Source organism: Daphnia pulicaria, chromosome 4, assembly GCF_021234035.1.
Source record: "Daphnia pulicaria isolate SC F1-1A chromosome 4, SC_F0-13Bv2, whole genome shotgun sequence".
NCBI classification, from domain to species: Eukaryota; Metazoa; Arthropoda; class Branchiopoda; order Diplostraca; family Daphniidae; genus Daphnia; species Daphnia pulicaria.
The window spans coordinates 10,591,640-10,607,605 of NC_060916.1; the positions used below are offsets into that span (position 1 = coordinate 10,591,640).

Genomic DNA, 15,966 nt, shown 5'->3' on the forward strand with positions numbered 1-15,966 from the left:
TTTATAACAATACATGACCGACTTATGCATAAATACTGGTCAAAGAAAAAGATCCATTGACATCAGGGGTTTGGGAAAATTTTGCAATAACCGACGGTTGAAGTTGTCTTCCGTTCTTTGCTTTTTGTGACCAGTATTCGTCGTGGACTTTTCAGGGCTATCATACTTATGCTACCAAACTGTAAATGTGGTTTTGGCTTTTCGCCAACCCTCTAGCTTTAAAATTTATAAGTATTTTATTATTTATTATAAGGGTTAAAAGTAAAGATTAAAAGTAAAAGTAAGACTTTGAAATAAAACTTTAATTCACTTTCTTGCCTTCACTTTAAATGTAACTCATAAGCCTCCTTAGCGTTTATTCCAAATATTAGTTAAAAGGCCGTCCCAGGGACGGGCTCTGTCAAAATTACAGTACCTACCCGAAGTTTGGGAACGCGCGCGTGCGAGAGAGAGAAACTATTATGGAATTTGGCTTTTTTTCTCGGCGATCCGAAAAATCCAATTTTTGTCGGATCATGACGAAAATTTTTTGGCCGTAGCCATTATGGGTAGCATTAAGCTGATTTTTTTTCAGATTTTTCCTATGAATGGGAGGGTAGTTTTAAAATGGATACCTAAGTTTGGGAACACTCAATAGTGCTCCATGCAAAGTAGGGTACTTTAAAGGGGAATAACTAAAGAACGGGTACAGCTAGGAAGACGCGGAAAACTCTGTTGTTGAGCTTGTAAAGTTATTCATTTTAGTCTTCATTTTCCGATTTTTCGCATCATATTGAACTTCGAATTTGGGAATTGAAAACTGAATTAATTTTTTGGCCCGTTCTTCCCCCTCTTTCCACCAACGCTGGGTTGTCGCCCCCTCTTAAGCGCGCGATTTCTCTGTAAAACATAGATCCTGTACTCTCGAGATTCTTTAGGGTACTCAATGATATCAATACAAACAACGATTGAACCATTTGCTAAAATGCTCACATTAATGGTGAACCTATTGCTTAAGGTAAACATAGAAAAACAAGTTTTTTAAAACGTTCCGTCATTGAACAAGAAATATAAGCATTCTCCTTTAAGTGAATTGTTTTCATTCTTTGGGCCTCCATTTGAAATAATTATTCTTCCATCACTTGTTGATGGGAAAACAATAGCTGTTTAAAAAAAACGGAGAAAATTTGAAGAAGTCAGACGGATGGAATATAAGGTGGAAGAATCCGGAAGGAGAGAAAAAATTCCGACGCTCGAAGCCTTTGGAGATGAGATTGTCACGATAGATGTTGATCCGTGTCGTTATTCACTTTCATCTTCTATATAGCGTCCTATATTCTCATCCACTATATACCTATTCCATCCATATCCAAGCTGGGGTTGCTATATCTCCGGCGCGATGCTGGGCGTCTCTCGGTCGACCGGTGCTGAAAGAGAGAGATTATGTATATACCTTACAGCCGTTCATAGAAACAGAGGAATCCAGTGTTTGCTTCCAAGATTTTTTTTTCTCTTCTCTTCACCGCAAAGTTCACTGCGACATTCCTGTCAGGATTTATGGAAATGATGAACATTCCAGCAGGCCGCTCGCATGGAAGTCAGGACACCATCATGTGCTATATGCTCTCTGCGCGCAGAGCATACTATAGACCTTTGGCTGCTGCCGCGAGTCGCTCAGACAGAATCAAGACGTTTGTTTCGCTATATAGCATTGACGCGCTCTTATTCTCTCCAAAAACTAACTCCCCCACTCTCTATATACCAAGCTTCCGCCGACTTGCTCTAAGGGCTAAAGTCAATAATACTGATGCGCTATCTCCCGATGAATTACTGGAGGACCAGCCGGTTGTGGGAATACCATGTGTAGCTCGTTTCACCGAAGACGAGCGTTATCGCTCGAAAATCTTATCCGTTGGAGATCAGGTTGTCACGTTGGCAGGCTGCTCCTTCCAGCTCCCTGTTTGTTTGAGCCTTTTATGGCTTTTTCCTTGTGCGGCTGCCATGTTAATTGGTAAGTAGTAAAGTAAAGTAAAAAATAAATAAATGTTATGTTTTTTTTGTTTTTTTTTTAGTCGACCCGAGATTCGTTGACATTGAGGGTCTGGCAGCACATGTTGGCGGAATAATGCAAACGGAATTAACATTCCTAAAGGGATCATTCGGAGTGGTGTTGCTGATTGGCACGAGGTTTTTGTTATGGCCATTGTTTATTAAATATGGGTTGCCACTCATTCGCAAATGTAAGTATTAGTCAAAGGCAAGGAGGCCAACATTGTATTTACAATGTTGGCTTTGCTTCAGAATTGAAGAAAAAGCGAGTGACCAGGAAAAAAACCTCTTCACATTTGTTGCTGATTTTGGCCTGTTTTCATTTCTTTCCATTTACTGCTGCCAGGCCAATAGGTAAATAATAAGTTATGCGTGTTAAAAATATATGTTTATTTTTATTTTTTTTTTTATTTAGCAGAAGCAGAAGCAGATCCTAAATTTGTGAATGTGGACGGCCTTGCGGCAGCAGCAGGTCAAGCATTGCTCGATAAAGAACTGACATTTCTTCAAGGGTCGTTTGGGATCTTAATTGTAATTTCCTGCAAGTATGTCATATCCTTCTTGAAAATGTTTGGGGATCGACTCCTGCGTAATTGTGAGTATTATTTTTTTTATTTTTTTAATATTTTTATTTATTATTTTTTTATTTTTATTATTTCAGGGAAATGGTGGAATGACCTGGTCAATTATTTCAACCCCCCTCCCGCAGCAGCTGCAGCAGCTCCTCCACCCAACTTGGAGCCGTTGGAGGAGCTTCTCAGACAGCAACTCACAATGTTGGGGCAAATCAAGTTGTGGCAGAACGTGCTGCCCCCGTCCAACATTTTAATTAATTAATTGATTTTAATAAAAATAAATATTTATTTATTTTTTTTTTATTATTTCAGGGTCTTGGTTTGATGCAGTTTGCCCTCACAAACCATCCTCGCAGGAGCTGCTCTTAATTGAAGTGAAGGCAATTAGGGAGTTGTTGGAAAAAGAACGTAGAGCCCCCGTCCCCGATCCCGTCGTCCCCGATCCCGTCGTCCCTGTGTCTATAAACTCATTCCCTACCAATACTGACATCGAGCTCAAACCCGTTGGCACTGGTGTCCCAGGCGAAGGGGACAAGTAAAAAGGCATCGGGTGACCCGGGACACCCACCAACTGCAACTGGTGTCCCGGGAATTCCCCCCCCCCCCCGAATGAAAAATTTCTAGTGCGTGAACGTTCTACTTGAAGAATTGCCCGTTATTGCAACGTGGATCATCGAATTTTTTTTATTTAGGCGAGACAAAATTAATTGATTTGGATGGATTTGCTGCGGAGGTGGGGGCCGTTGTCTTAGAAAAGGAACTAAAATTCCTTCTCTCTTGAAAACCTTGGCTGCTGCTCTGGTAGCAATAGCTGCAGCAACAAACAAATCACCGAAAGTTGCACCGCCGGCCGATAACGCAGCAAAAGCAGGAGCGGCTTTCGTGCAACTTCTTACAGCTTCTCTGGCTTCAGGTGCGCAACCAGCTTCGGCACCAGCTCCGGCAGCGATTACTTGAAAAGTCTGCAGGAGTTATTGAAAAATTTGAATGAAAAAACTCGCTTTGAGATTTTGTGTGCCGTTCGCGTTTATTGTTGCTGAAAAGCAATCAGTAACGGCTCCATGAAAATACAGCGGCTTATTCAAATACGTTTTCGTTTTTGTAATTCCCGTTTTCCGTACCAAGCGTGGTGTGGCAACAGCTTAGAAGCATGAAAAAAATTTAACTTAAATGTTTCTATTCGATTTATTAGCAGCAACCACAGCAGCTCCAGCAGCGCGTTTTCAGTTCCGGCTACACCTGCAGAGAAATCTTCAGCTGTTGCAGCAGCAGCTCTAACGAACACCGCCATAAAAGTGAAGCACCTCTTTACGCAGCAGAATCTTTATTGTTTGTCATCGAACTGAAATTCATTTTAACCTGGATGTCCCCAAAGGTGCTGGGAAACTGGCCCAAGAGCTACTGGTGACCTGGGCGGAGATCAGGCCTCAAAGGATTTTCAAAGTATTTTTACTTAAAGATTAATAAAATTACATTTCATACGTGTTTTATGGTCAATTCAACAATGCTGTGCCGCCTTAAACGCCCAATATATCAAAAGAACATGCATTTGGTATGTTTACTGTAATTATGTATTTTTATCCCATTTTCGCGACCCACTAATTACTCGATTTTATATTTCAAACTATAAGTTCGAAAAAGTCTTCGTAAAGGGCGTAATAAACTACTTTATTGCCGGATTCAGAAAAACGAACAACTTTAAAACCATATCAAAGTTGTATGATATCTGGTTACATACGTCAAAAATGACACATGCGCGGCAAAAAAAGAGAACCTCTCTAGATGCCGATGCTAGCCGGAATGAGAGCTTCTTCTTTTGTCTCTGGCGCCCCTCTACCGGACATTTCTAAGCATCAATTAACACAAACAAACTAAGCACATATTTAGGAGTTCCCAGATTGCAAAAAATCCAAAGGAGTTCTTCACATATTATTTCCTTGACATTTCAATGATAATTCTAGACGAATTAGCTTTAAAGCTTATGCGCGTGTTTAAAAGCTTTAAAGAAATTGGGATCTTCCTCATCATAAAAAATGATTCACTTTTGTCTATATTTTGACAGACCATATTTTGCAGCTTTGCTTCAAACGTCTGGTCTAAAGACAAAAGTAACTGATTTGGAGGACGAGTCCATCAACAGTTCACCAACTGTTGCCGCATTTATGTAAATGCCGTTATTGGAGTATTTTAGCCACGGAGACCTTTTTATAATTAGCACAAACCTTTTAAGAGAAGGTTTGACTATCAGTTTGGGTTGAGAGGGTGGGAGAACCACGAGATGGCGCGTCTGATGATTCAGACTGGCCGGGTTCAGGAGTTATTCACTCCCCAAGTTGGAGTGATTTGGTCGAAAACACAAATCATTTAAGGGGAAAAATCTTTACATAGTTGATTAAATAAAAATACACCGATTGTAACGTCAGGTCACCAGACGTTCAAATCGGCCGTTTTGAACCAATCAGAATCACTAAAAAATTTACTTTATTGTGAAAAGTCACATTTCATTTAAGAAATGTAATTTTTTTTTTCATTAAATCATAAATCGCTTATAAAGTGAGCTTATAATTAAGACGTGAGACCAGACGGTGACATCGGTCGTTTCGTATTCATCAGACGCGATGAAACAGCGAAAAAACCTGACATTTAGATTCCAAGATGATTTTTAAAAAAAATCTGGCGCCATTTATAAAAAATGTCAAATGGAAACATTCATTTTGTCTTGTTTTTTCGATGAAATTCAAGAAAAACTTACATTAATAAGCAAAAAAAGGTTTCATTATTTAAAAAATGGGGGCCTAAACATAAAGTTAATCATCGACAGCTGCTGAATCTTCATTTGGCGGATTCTTTTTCGCTTTCATTCTCTATTTATTCTAAGTATTCTTCTTCTCCTTCCTCTTTTTTGGTGATACATATTGCTACGAATCGCTAGCAGACAAGTGAATCTGCAGTGGTTAGACGATTGTTAAGTGTAAGACAAATGCGATGTACCTGTACCGTAGTATACATTAAGTTGTCGAAGACCATGATGTAATTTTTTCTACAGACGATGAAGCTCCCAAGCCAAGAAAATCCCCTGCAACCTCGTCGACAACCTCATACAAAGATAGAACATTTTCGTCCAACTCTAGCTTGCTTGCTTGCTTTTCATGTTATTGTTTATGCTATCAACGTCATCTGTGGCTGATTGATGAACTGTCAAATAATAGTAAAAGCACAATTAAAGTATATAACAAATCGGGTTTAATTGTATGAGCCGCACCAAGTAGCACTACCAAATGGATAGTCTATAGTCTAAAGTTGTGTTATTGACAAGAGAAACATCCGGGGAAAAGTTAAGACCAGGGTTTCATATTCCCAATGAATACTTGAACTTAGGGTTCCCTCCCCAATCGGATTTAAATCGATTCAACTCAAAATATGTTTTTTTAGATTTTTCGAATTGTTCAACTCGAATTGGAAAAATAAATATTCATATTCATTCGAATTGTGATATTTTTTTTGTAAATATTCATCGAAAATACATGAATACTCACTACCCTATTCATGAATATTCGTTGTGAATATTAACGAATATTTATGCAATTCATGTCAAATTTGAGTTGAAGTCTTAAAAATTTCAAGAATTTAAAATTTTTTAGTTGAAATTTTGACCGCTAGATGCTCTACTTCATACAAAGGGAATGAATTTTGTTTTGTTTGATAAATTATTGTCAAATATTTTATTATTACTGACATTTAGTTCTGATTTTATTTTCATTGATTACATTGATTTTATTTTCATTTTACTGATATAGTTTCTTTCGCCTACAGCCTTTTTCTGAAAACAAAGACTTGAATTTCTCTGACCAGCCACTAGGTGGTTTTGGACAGAAAAATCGCTGTCCCAATTTCTGTCCAGGATACTGTACCGTATTTTTTTGGAAATAGAAAAAATTGATTTTTAACAAGCGATCCGCCACTCAAAGAGACCGTTTTGGGGGTTTTTGATTTAGCGGAAATCGTCGCTGGGGGTTTTAAAAATAAACAAATAGATGGGTTTTGTGCAAAATGTTTCGCTTAGTGGATTGCTAAAAACCGCAATCGATTAGCTTTTTTAGTTTGGGAGATATTTAAAAAAAACTGAGAGGGGGTAGCCGAACTTTGGACTTTTTTTTCGTTTTTTGTGCAGCAGTTTTCTCGTCAACTGCTGCACCTAAAAATAATCCAATTGGTTTAAAATGATGGGATAGCCCGTCTCTTCAAACCATTCTAATGTTTTTTAAAATATTCGGCTTAGAAGCCGAGATATTAATGATTGAAATTTTGAAAAAAATTTCTAAAAATTTCTTCGTTTTTTGGCCATGCCGGCCTTCATCCCGTAAGCCACCTAGCGCTCGCGAAAGCAAAATTCCCCCCTCTCTGCCTTTAGGGTGTGTTGGGGTGGTCTCCCTCATAACGTCAGCCTACACCTATCGAGAGGGGGTGGTCACCCCAACAGACCCTAAAGGCAAAGAGGGGGAAATTTTGCTTTCGCGAGCGCTAGGTGGAAGTGTGGGAGTGCGAAGGTGGAAGTGTGTAGTAAGCATGTGTTTTTTTTTGTGTAGACCTTGTTGCACGATCCATATTTTATATTTAACAGAAAGTTATCGGTGCCAAAACTCCTGCCATTCACAGCATCCTGGAGTGCAACTTTACTAAAGAGGCAGTGCTTTCTTAACCTTTGAATCCAGATTTACTCATTGACGAATGGTCTGTTACAAGTAGTTGTGGAATGTGGATCTGCCCCCATTAGCTAGAAATACTATTAGTAAACACATTTCTTTGTTCAACCAGTTACCTTACGGATGGGGCATGATGCGAAGAGTTGCCAATAACGTTAATGTGTAGAATATATAATACATAATGTTAAAAAAAAATAGATGAAAATAATGTTGGCAAGTTGCGTTTTATTGTCCCATCTCCACCCACAATTCCTCCGCTATGTGGAAAATTTTTTTTAGAAATGATAACGAACGCCATCGACCGCGCGCGCCAATGCTTTAATTGGTTGCCCCCCTCATATTATACATACCGTACACAGACAGCAGGAAATGGGTGGGTTTGGACGCCAGCCTATATACAGTTCCTATTGTTTCCTGTCGAGGTACACACAAGAGTTCAATGCTAATATCAATCATGGCTGCTGCTGCTGCCCTTATAGATCCATGTATATAGATGTCTGTCCTATAGATCGTAAAAATTTAGAAGTTGTCACCACACTTCGGATAGGCCTATAACCTATACTCATCGAAGGCTCTAAAATAAATATTCAATTGTTTTTTTCTCAATTTCGTGAATATATTTCCTTTTTGAATTAAGTTTGAGTGTTTTTAGTTAATGAACTTTATGAACCGGCTTAATCGCCGTCTTTGTATCACCCAACTGCGTATACATTATTGATTTCGTCCAGCTTCTCACACTTCTATTAAATAACCACACCTGATTCTGATGATCGATGCGAAAATTAAACTTGTTGACTTCATTTGTATTAGAATGGAAGACATGTATGTAACCATGCCTTTGCCAAAATAAATAAAAGCATTGTCACAGACCTATCAACAGATTTAGCAGTAGCCAGCAGTTGAATATTGACTAAATTCCATCTGTTAGAAGGCAGTCTTTCAATACTGAAAATTTATCAAATTCATTAAATAATATTAATGTTTAAATTAAATTGCTAGTATATACCGACATGTTTTTAATCATGATCAATTAAATTAAGATATTTCATCCTTTTTCTGGTCGACATAGCAATTCAAGTTAACACTAGCAACAAATTATCACGCCCGTTTAACTAAAACCGACTAAAACACTTCTTGCGGCGAAATAGTCGTTAAAATCTCCCTTTTCATTCAAAATTAACGATTGAACCGGATTGAACGCAATTATTTTTAACGTTGTCACCACACTTCGGATAGGCCTGTACTCATCGAAGGCGCTAAAGTAAATCTCGAATTTTGTTTCAATTTCGTGATCATATTTCCTTATTGAATTAAGTTTGGGGGTTTTTAGTGAATGAACTTTATGAACCGGCTTTAATCACTGTCTGTATCACCCGACTATTGTACAACACATGTCGTTCGACTACGTCCAATACAACACACTTTTAATTTTTACAAACAGCCACAACTGAATTTGAAATTAGATAATTTATATGTTGTCATTTCTAGATGTCTAACAATACTATCACGAATTATAGACAATTAAATGATGCAGTTAAATGGTAAGTCTAAGGAGAAGCTTGTCTCCTCGGCTTCAACTTCCACTTTTGCTACAATTTAATTATCATAGTAAGTCATCTAATTCTGACGTTTGAAAGAAATTAAATTTAAATATAATTACCAGTGTAAACTGGCATTGGTGTATTGTTTTTAATCGTAAACTAATAAATTGTGAAATAGCATCCCTTTACTGTCGACAGATTGCAATTCAAGTTGGCACTAGCAACGAATTATAACGCTCATTTAACTAAAACCGACTAAAACACCTCTTCCGGCGGGATAGTCGTGAAAATCTCCCTTTTCATTCAAAAGTAACGATTCAACACAATAAATTAATTAAGCTGTGACATCTAATATCTAACTGACAGATAGCAATTCACGTTAGCACTGGCAAACGAATAATCACATTCATTTAAATTAAACCGAATTAAACACCTCTCGCGGTAGAATTGTCGTTAAAATCTCCCTTTTCGTCCAAAAGTAACGATGCAACGCAATTATTTTTCACGTGGTCACCACACTTTGGATAGACCTATTCTCACCGAAGGCGCTTAAGTTAATCACGAATTTTGTTTCAATTTCGTGAACACATTTCCTTATTGAATAAGGTTTGGGCGTTTTTAGTTAATGATATTGTCAACCGGCTTAATCACTAGCTGTCTGTGTATCATCCGACTGTTGTACTATACTTGTAATTACGCCCAATACAACACACTTTTATTTTTAACACATAGCCACACCTGATTTTGGTATTCCTTGTCTGTTTTTAATTGGAAAACAATTTTCTGGAAAATACATCGTCTTGAATAATACATTCGGGCGCTGGCAATGGCGACTTAGGACTAACCGACTAAGGTATAACTAAAATAGACTGAAATCGACTGAAATAAGGAAAAAAAATGAATTTTTGAATAGGCCACAGGGTATTTTAATTTAACTAATAAGGAAAAAGGTTGCAAAATTGTAAAGATTGATCAATTAATGATGCTTATCCAGATTCCAGAACGTCTAGCGAGTGTAGAGAGCAAAAAATATTTCTTACGTCTTTTCTTATAAGTGTTCATTATTTGAGTACTGCTGAGCACGTATAAATTAATTCTGTCATCATGATGGTAAAAGAAGTACTCTAAACCCAGCTCTAAGCTTCCAGCTTGACTTCCATTACTCTCAGCTTGATCTGCAGTGACTACGTGTTGTAACATTTTTTAACATTTGAAAGTGAAGGCAAACTGAAATCGTATATTAAGGCGGTGACAGACCTAACTTTATTAAAAAGAAGAAAAAAAATAATATTTATTTTAGGCTTGTAATACATGACTTGGACTCAGAATAATGAATTTTGTGAGCAGCTAATATGAGTAAACTTACTAGCTACACAAATTGGGTAACTAATAAAATTAATAATAATGAAAAAAAATTATTTTTTAGTGAATCAGAAAGCAGGTATTGTTTTACAACTATCATCAAATTACATGGATATCAATATCATAAAGAAAAGTCAAATTGCAAATTCGTTTAACATTTCCTGTTCTGTAGTAATCAATGGGTACCCGCCAGTATATAAGTATTAATTTCCTATTGCTTCTATTTTCACGTTACCATTTTACCGAATCCATGGCGTTACATCTTAGCCTACATGATAAGCTTGAGAAAAACAAGTTAAATGTTGTTTATGTTGTTTAATTTTATAATAGATCAAATACTAAATAAATGTAAAATATTTTTGTAGATAAATGTAGGACGGAAGGATTTAGAGTACGGTCAAAAGCGGTCAAAAGCTTGCAGAGGTTGGTCAAATACGAAAAGGGCGATTGTTAAGTGTTAAATCGTGTTGATTGTGCTGCCATCGACATTAAGTCCACTGTTGTCTTTCTTTCCCGTGCGACATATGCCTTAAAACCTAAAACATGCTAAACATCCCCTCGTCCTCCCACGAAGAAATTAATTACTTAAAGTAGGTAATTAAGCCTCTATGAGTCTTTAAGAGGAAATAGATTTACATGAATAAACCAGATTCACTTTTCTCGCTCTTTGGTCAATGATTTGTAAGTACATATAACGCTGATTAATTTCTTCGTCACACACGCTCACGATGAAATTTTTTTTACACTTCCGATTCGAATCCTCAAAATAATATTAGATGACTTTACTTCATTGCAGATTTCCCTGCGTACGAAAGTTTAGTGTCATATTAGATGGCTAGCAAAAATCTAAAAAAGATAATGATTTTCATATTTATTAGTTCATTTATGGCATTTTGTTTGCAACTTCGCACGTAACCAAAGAGCAATTTTTACATTTTAATAATCGCTTACATAAAAGTTAATGTGCCAGTTCTTTTTTTTCCAAATAGCTGTCTTTTCCCAGTCGTTAAAATTTTCAAGCGTAATCTTCTTACAGTCCCCAATATTAATTTCTCTGAGGGGATTAGTTTCTTTCATAAAAACATCAACCCTTCTTTTGGTGATAGAACTACAGTGATAAAATACTAAGGTCTCCAGATTGCAGAAAGAATGAAGATTTTCCAATCGATGTAGGATTTCGTCTGTGAGGTGTACGATTTACATTAAGCTTATAAAATTCCAATTATGTAACCCTTGACATACTCTTTACTAGTATGAGCATATATGGTACACGAAGAAAGGTTGGATGACACAAGAGATCTTTCTTGTTTTCCTGAGAGCAATTTTATCCATTCGTAAAGGACCTTCCTGGAATTAATTTACCAGTTTTGCTGTCAGTTGATGGAGCAATCAGCCATATTTCATTTGAAGTCTCTGGTATCAACGAAATATGTGAAAAGTTAACTAATATTACAACGATTAAATAACGATTAAACAATGCTTCATTAATATATTTCTGTAGGGAAAAGGATAAAATCCTTTATTCCTTTCTTGCAAATTCCACTAACGTAATCTAACCAGCTGACTTGGGAATATTTGGTCCTTAAAAAAATTGTTCCAAGAATCCAGGCAATAGTCCACTGAAACAAATAAGCCTGTTGATATGTATAACGTTGCAAAGGTTAAATATTACTTTGAATATAATTTTTCAATAACAAACATTTCGTTTTCGTCAGGTTTTCAAGCGAGCCTGGGATGGAATTTCTCCGCAAATAGTTATTAATGGCTTTAAAGCTTGTGGAATATACCCATTTGATTCTGATGTGATCGAGTACGTATAAACACATTATGTAAATCATTGACGAAGCTAATAAAGTAATATTTTTCAAGTTTTACAAAGTGTATTTCCACTAGAAAATCGCTTCTTGAAGAACATGACGCTATAATGTCGCTTCAGACGAAGAAAGCAACACAAATGGAACAGTTGAGGCTGAGGTAATTGTAAAACTATAGTTATGATGACATGTAATTTAATTGCGTAAAATTGGTTCTCAGATTACTCCAGAAAAAACAAACAGTTCAGGCGAATCCAACATTATTTAAAAAAAAAACGTGGATTCCTGTAATACTGCGTTTCTGGCTTGCTAGGATATCATGAATGCCATTGCCAAAGCCCAAAGCCCATGTTGAATCAACTATTCCATTGTCCTTGTTGCAAGAATTTAAGAGTGCGGAAAGGGGTAGAGGAATATGGAAGGGAGAGGTGATTCATGTGTCCCTTTTTAAATACTGGAAAGGTTCGCTTGTAGAAAAACAAGACTGATCATCCAAAGTGCCCCAAACCATTCCAGGTTTATCTAATCCTATAACTTCGTTACTTCGCGAAGGAGATCGAATGAATTCAATTATACTTCAAAAGAATGTGTGAATATTTAATTTCATTAATCCAATTCTGCAGTTAAATATAATGTTTTATCTTATGAAATGTCGAATAGTTGGATCTACCAAAGTGAAAGCTTGACGTACAGGATAAAAAGACAAAGGTCAATACTTCAGATAAAAATAATGTTTCTTAATCGCAAGACGAGATTTGAAATTTGGCAGAGCCTTTAGAGGTCCCAAGTGACGGACATGGTAAAATATTACCCAATCCTACACAAGTTTATTCTCAAGATCCCCATAGGAAAATTCACAAATTACTGGTTAGTGAACAAAACAGGTTTATTTGCTTTAATTAAATACTGACTGGTCATGTTGCATTAGGAGATGACAACGTACAACAGATCTCTCCTCTGTCTGGCATAGATTGCGTTTGCTTTATCTGCAATAAAGATTTAGCAGAACAAGGGTCCCAAAAAACTGGCAGATCACGAAAATTGGCAATAACGACCACATCAATCTGTTGCATAATCTGCTCACATTGGTAACTTGGTTTATCATTTTCACTTCACTTTGTGAGGAATTAATAAATATTTTTGGTTTTATGTAACATGCATCACCGAGAAACTACCTGAATCGGAAATTGGATACAAATGTGTCGATTAAAATGAACAGTCTGCTTCGTAATATTTATAAGGGATTTATTTGGACCAATAAAAAATTAACGCAGTGAAACACTTGTAAAATAATAAACAGCATATTAGTTAAGATTACGAGATTACTGCTGAATATAGGACTTTGACTTGAAAAGGTTAAAAAGTGGTCGTTTCTGTTGCCAGTGAATTACCGGGAGGAGATGGGCCTCTAAAAAACTGAATTTTTTTCGTTTCAAAATTAGTTTGAAAGCATGATCCCTTTTAAACTTTAATTTGTCTTTTTTCTAGACTCTTTTTTCTAGAGCTTTGTTTCCTAAGTGTGCAGTTATGCACACGAACTTTTTTATTTTATTTGTCTACCAAGATGTTGCTGTTTTTCTCTTGGCACCATCTCTACCCTCTCCCAATTAACCAAGATATTCAGTTCAAATTTTTGTAATGTTTCCCTTGTGTTATGTTCCCCCAATTTTTTACTTCACGTCGCAGAAATCGTCCAAAAGGATGAAATTCCATTCTTACAAGGCATATTCGGCCTTTTACTCATTGTGGCCATCAAATTTTTTGTTTGGCCGCCCATCAAAAAGTATTTTTGGCGTGCACACTCTAATGGTAAATTAGTTCATTTAGGCAAGGGGCCAACATTTTAAATATTTGGCTGTTTATCCAGTACATGTAGTCACCTCTGCCACAGCCAAATCATCCTCTTTACCAGCTCCACCGGACACGGCAATAAATATGGAGCAGCTGATCATGCAGCTGCATCTCATCAGCAGTTGCTCATTAAAGTGAAGGAAATTTTGGACTTGAAGAAGGAATATATTAACCAGATTGTGCCCCAAGGTGTACACCAACCAACTGGTGTCCAGGGCGAAGGGGGCCTGTAAAAGTCATCGTTTAAAAAATATTTTGAAGGAATCGACGTCTTTTTACTTTAATTTGTCTTTTTTTCACTTCTTCTGCCACTCTGGCCCTTATTGTATTTTCTAGATCTATAAATATAACGATGTTTTTTGTATGAATAATGTCCTTTGATGTACTACAGTAACCAAGTATATGATATGTCCGCACATTGACATATCCCTAACCAAGAATTCACAAGAAAATAAATTTAAATAAATTTTTTAATTTTTAATTTTAAAAGTGTTTTTATTTAAAGATTAATTAAATTACATTTCATACGTGTTTTATGGTCAATTCAATTACAATGCTGTGCCCCCTTTAACGCCCAATATATCAAAAGAACATGCCTTTGGTATGTTTGCTGTAATTATGTATTTTGATATGCGTGGCCACAAAAGAGAACCTCTCTAGATGCCGGTGCTAGCCGGAATGAGAGCTTCTTTCTTCGTCTTTGGCGGCCCTCTAACGGACATTTCTACGCATCACCTTATACAAACAAACTAAGCACGTATTTAAGAGTTTCCAGATTGCAAAAAATCCAAAGGGGCTCTTCAAATCGTATTTCCTTGATATTTCAATGATAATTCTAGACGAATAAGCTTTAAAGCTAATGCGCGTGTTTAAAAGCTTTAAAGAAATTGGGATCTTCCTCATCATAAAAAATGATAGACTTTAGTTGATGGTTATTTCCATTTATTGGCTTAAAAATACACAATCGTTAAGGCGGATATGTAAATATCGCACAAATTGTTTTTGTTCATTACATGTCTTATTCGAACATTTACCTATTGGAAATGACTAAAAGAAATTTGTGTTGTCTTTTATAAAAGTTTTTGATGTCTCATAAGTGTTATACCCAAGGATTATAAATTCAACATTGAAATAGTAGCCACTTAGCGTGTATATTGTTCGTCAAATTTTCCCAAAAAGTTAATTTTTTAGCGCTAGATGGAGGTAAAAAACAATCGGAAAAATAATCGACAAAAATTAAAGGAAAATCAAAGTTTTCCCACAGAAATTTAATCGCCGATTATTTTTCAGCGATTATCGCTAGTGTGATGATTCACAATAGTCTAAGTAACAAAACAACGAGGAGATTCTTGCAATGCAGTTTATTAACAGATGTGTTGGAATACAATGCCGGGTACGACTCTGCTGGATGAACAGAGTGTCGGGCTTTTATAGGCAATTATCAAGGTGGTGGGGATTGCACCATCACTGCAGAGTGTGGCGCAATCCCGGATGTAGTTGCATAGGCAACAGGTGAGATGGTGCAATAGAGAAAGCCATCAAGGTACTGCGTAGTACAGCGACCTTGAGGTACGGCGTAGTAGATTGACCTTGGGATACTGCGTAGTAGATTGCTCTATACTACAAGCAGTAGGCCGTATACAGGCAGTATACACAAGTCATTACACTCCTCCCCCTTCCGCAGAAGTTTGGTCGGGGAAGGAAACCATTTTTGTTTCGAGTAGTTCGGTAGTAAGTTTCAATACATGCAAGAGAAAATTTTTTGTATGCTGCTAATACTACTTTTAAGTGTATATATGTATGATTAAATTGAATACAGTGGGAAACATAATACCATCACCTATTGATAAATGTGAAATAACGCAATAACAAAACATTGCATAATAATGTGAATAGCTAAAATATAAGTATAAAAATAGAAGCATAGTACAGGAATAACATAAGAACTACAATGCGGTATTTAATGGAATGTCGATAAGTAATGTAATGCAACGCTTCACGAACCGTAAGTATTAAAAAAAATTAATTGAATAGTTTCCTAGTACTTACGGTTGGTGATTACATCCCGAGCCCTTTTCAGTTTGAGGGCCTG

At 36.5% G+C, this 15,966-nt stretch overlaps 1 long non-coding RNA gene across 1 annotated transcript; it reads left to right on the forward strand.

Annotated features, from left to right (window-relative positions):
* The first annotated feature begins 541 nt into the window (after positions 1-541).
* LOC124336727 lies at positions 542-15,699 on the forward strand. Its single transcript, XR_006917160.1, has 3 exons — positions 542-716; positions 1,420-1,424; positions 15,178-15,699. It is a non-coding gene; the product is annotated as an uncharacterized LOC124336727 (long non-coding RNA).
* The last annotated feature ends 267 nt before the right edge of the window (positions 15,700-15,966 follow it).